We start from the raw sequence: 4,499 nt of genomic DNA, 5'->3' as shown, positions 1-4,499 counted from the left end.
ATGACATGTGGCAAAGAGGCAGATACAAGACACAATCCCAACTGTCAAGGTACTTGCCAATGGGAGAGATAAGAAAGTAGCACAAGGAAGCATGTGTCAGAGGCTCTATTTGGAGAACAAAAAAATTACTATGGGAGTGTATTAGAAGAGTACAAACATGGGGGGCACCTGGGTGGCTCAGTCGTCAAGCGTCTGCCTTCGGCTCAGGGCGTGATCCCGGCGTTCTGGGATCGAGCCCCACATCAGGCTCCTCAGCTATGAGCCTGCTTCTTCCTCTCCCACTCCCCCTGCTTGTGTTCCCTCTCTCGCTGGCTATCTCTATCTCCATCAAATAAATAAATAAAATCTATAAAAAAAAAGAAGAGTACAGATATGGGTTGTGTTTCACTCTGTTTTATGGCTATTTTTTTTTAACTAAAACATTTCTTTTGAAGCTTTGATAACATAATGAATTCTATAAAAATGTAGGAAGCTGTCAAAGCCCAGTGCATTCACGGAAGCAAAATTTATTTTTTTTGGTGCAATGTAATGTCCTTCTCTCTGTATTCTTGTTTTTACACTTTGGTCTGAGGTACCATTCTTCAGGGAAATGTGGAGTATAAAAAAAAAGAAAAAGAGAGAGTTAACACCCTTTCACTTTAATATACATACCTCTTGTTTTCATGCAAAAAAATATGGGAATAACTTTTGAATCAGAAATGCTACTTGTTTTAAGACCAATATGTCCTGTGAATTAGAAGCAGATTAAAAGTCACCTGAGTTTTCCTGTCATGGCATATTTTCCAGAAAAGAAATTTCCTCATACATATTTAGAAAAAAAATGTTATTCTGGATTTTCTCCTTCCTTCTTTTTGAGAGAACAACAAACAGGACTGTGGTAATATGATTCTGGATAATTAACAAATCGATCATTGTGTGTCATTGCCATATTTCTATAGTCAAATTTGGGAGAAGGCTGTTGTGTTCTCATCAGAGTCCTATAATGCATGACTTGTGACTAAGTTCCAACTGGATAAGCAGCCAGCTTATCACAATCTTGGAAAAGCTTGCAGCTTTCTCAAAAAAGCCCCACGTACTTTTTTTGCAAAACCCAGGGCTTTTCTGAGATTTGTTTTCTCAGGTTGGTTTGTCTCAAAATCCGTTTTTTTAGAGCCTGTTACAAGACTTATAGTGTGCCAAAGAATCAGAATTAAGTTTGTTTTTGTCAGATAACTTAGAAAACATGATGTCAACTAATAGATACTTATTGCCATAGAGCAATATACATTTTCATAAAATTATAGGAGAGATTACAGATTTTTTTACATCCACATGATAATTGTATTTCTCAAAAACTGTTTGTTTTTGTTTTTTTTGGAATTGATTTTCAATGAAGAACAGATTGGAAATAATTCGATATGTGAATCTCACTTTATAATTAATATTTGTATATTAGTGATATATGTAGGGAAATCTATAATGAGAAAATAATTGACTCTATCTGTAATAGAAGTTAGATTTAATATTGCAGAAGCAATAAATTACATATTTAGTGGTAGACTTAATAATGCTTTGGCCATGCTAATCTTCTCTGTATCATTCCAATTTTAGTATATGTGCTGCTGACATCTGTATCATTCCAATTTTAGTATATGTGCTGCTGAAGTGAGCACAATAATACTTTGAATATAACTAACTCAATTAAAATACATAAAACTATACTATTTTCTTAGTAATATCGGGCAAAATTTACCTAAATTTTTGTCAACTTCAAATAGCATTATGTACTTGAAAGGTGCAGTTTTTAATTTTTGAAATGCATAGATCACTTATCAAAACCACATTAATACTTCTCAGTTCATGAATATAATCAAGTCTATGTTTTCAAGCATCTCCTTTTCAACACCACATACACCTACACACATGCAATATAATTTTATCATTTTTTTGGTCTTTCTTTATACAGCTTAATATTGTAAAGATCTTATAGTTAGCTACGGCACTTTTTGAGCACAAATACAAAATTAGAATCCCTGGATTTAAGTACTGGCTCCGTATTTTACTATTTTGCGAATTTGATGGAATTATTTAATATTCCTGGGCTTCACGAATGTCATTTACGAAATAGGATATAATAAAACCAATTTCACATATACGCATAATCAAACAATGTAATTCACGTTAAAGAGCAGTATATTCTGTAACATACTACGTGTGTTTTTTACATGTAAAATATTTATCTGTTATGTGCCTAGTATAGTGTTACACTCTGAAGTAAACAGAAAAGAGATTTGGAGTAATGGAAAATATAATAAATCTTTATCAAAGAACTGTAATCTATTTCAGCGAGAAGAAATGACCATATCAAGCATTCAAGTAGTGACACAAATGAAAGCAAACAGCGTAAGATTGTGCTCCCTAACAGTGATAAATGCCACAAAATGTTGCCTAGGTTTAAAGGCCTGGGGACTCAATGTGGCATGAAACTATATGGGAGTATATAACAAAGGTGCTGATCTTGAATTGGATATCTAAAAAGATGGGTATGGTTGGAACAGGAGCACTTTGATGGATAATAATAGTCAATGAATTAGATGAGTTAACAATACAGGGTCTCAAATAGCAATAAAAGCTGGGCTCTTATGTGGAAGGGAATGGGTCTCACTGTGGGCTTCGGAGCAGGGCAAATTTCATAATGCAATGAGACCCAACTAGGCAAATAAATTTGGTATGAGAGTGCCGGGTGGATTTACAAGGAGATTCAGTAGGAAAGAAAGAGAATACAAATCTAGAATCTAGCCTTAATGGGTTTGGAAATCTAGCCCAAATTGCATTACTCAAAATTACCTAATTTTTTTTTGTCTGAATGTCATTCAATAAATTTAAATCCACGTAAAATTTGACAAAATCTGAAAATAGTCGTAATCCTTACAGAAACAGCTATTTGCCTAAGGAGCAATCAACAAGTGTCTTTGCAATTGTACAGCTCAATGACTTATGATTATTAAATTTATAATGTGTTGAGAATTTGGAAGCTAATTCCTTTAATTTCACTGAATTCTTCTAAATTAGATTTTTCTGTTCCAGTGCTAGGAATCTTTAAATAATAATAATAATAATAAATAATTATTATTTAACTTAGAGCAGAGAGACTTTATAGTCATTGTTCTGGTGAATGAGAGGTTTTTAAGTTTGAGAGGCAGGGTCATGTTGTCCTCAATAATTCACCATGACAAAAGAAGTTAAATAACTGAATTAAGGAGCATTAAATAGAACTCTCAGATAAAAAGCCCCAACTTTTTGGAAGAGTAGGAAGCGTAAAAGAGGGAGACAGTGAAGGAAAAATTTGGGAAAAAAATAGCTAGCTTTGATCACCCAAGTCATTCGTTAAGTGGGGAGCTCAAAATACAGTATACGGACATCTGGATTATAGATTATCTAGTCAAATACATCAGCTTCCTTTTTTTTTTTTTACTATTTGATAAACTCTGATAAGAATGGTGGAAACAAAGCTGGTTATGTTCTTAATTTTCTCAAGTACTAACTATAATTGTCAACTATTCATTATCTCCTGGATCCTCAGAGTAGATCATCACTATATGTAATCTTATGAAAGGATGCTTAAATTTTTATATCTTATTATGTGATACAAAATATGTGACATTTTTAAAAAACATTAGCTTCTTAATAATCTTCTTAATACTACTTAGTGTAGGTTCAGCTTTAATTAGCTGGGTTCTCTGAATACACTGAAGGAAGGCTAAAAGGAAAAGACCCAGAATCTCATTGTCAATCAAGATGAAAACATCCTGATGATATCCACACACACATAATATAATACTGAATTTAAAATCCTCTGGGAAATCATACTTTAGTTATCGGACCAGAGGCATATACAGGACTGAATATTTATTTATTATAATTCTATGATATTTATGGAGAAAATTCTTATTTTTCCCTTTCCTGCCATAGTTGGGGTTGGAAAAGAAGGGATTATGGTAGAGGAAAAGTGTGACTAAATACTTTTATAATATATCTTTAGTTAGAAAATAACAGAGGATAGAATATAATACAGTGCAATGCAAGGTTTATTTCATCTCTTCTCAAACTGTAGTATACAGAGAAATCAACTGAGTCTGATGTTAAAAATGCAGATTCTGATTTAGTTGGTCTGGGGTGGAGATCCCTGAAATCCAGCTTCCTGGTGACCAAACTTTGATTTATAAAGTTAGTGTTTTAAATACCTTGTTTTCTAGCACACATGTCCTTTTTTGGAATGAAATTCTGTTCTGAACTGTAATTTTTCAAATGAAATATAAACCCCTTGAAAGCCGGAACAGTTTTATAACTCTATTGTCAACCTAAATAAAGAAGGGAAACTGAGGCAAACTCAAATGGTCAGAAATTTTGTTGATTTAGGAATCGCAGAGGAATTGTGATTCAGGAAACATGCTGTAGCAAGTTATGCACAGGTCCCTTGACAGTTTAGGGCAAGCTGTAGTGATGGGTGGGGAGTGCGA

The 4,499-nt window shown here is 33.5% G+C and overlaps 1 non-coding gene across 1 annotated transcript; it reads right to left on the bottom strand.

The window, feature by feature from the left end:
- Positions 1-1,511: 1,511 nt before the first annotated feature.
- Positions 1,512-1,617, bottom strand: LOC117804501. Its single transcript, XR_004628985.1, has one exon. It is a non-coding gene; the product is annotated as a U6 spliceosomal RNA (small nuclear RNA).
- Between the last annotated feature and the right edge of the window lie 2,882 nt (positions 1,618-4,499).

This window comes from Ailuropoda melanoleuca, chromosome 11 (assembly GCF_002007445.2).
Source record: "Ailuropoda melanoleuca isolate Jingjing chromosome 11, ASM200744v2, whole genome shotgun sequence".
Classification (NCBI taxonomy): Eukaryota; Metazoa; Chordata; class Mammalia; order Carnivora; family Ursidae; genus Ailuropoda; species Ailuropoda melanoleuca.
This window is presented reverse-complemented; position numbering and strand designations above follow the sequence as displayed.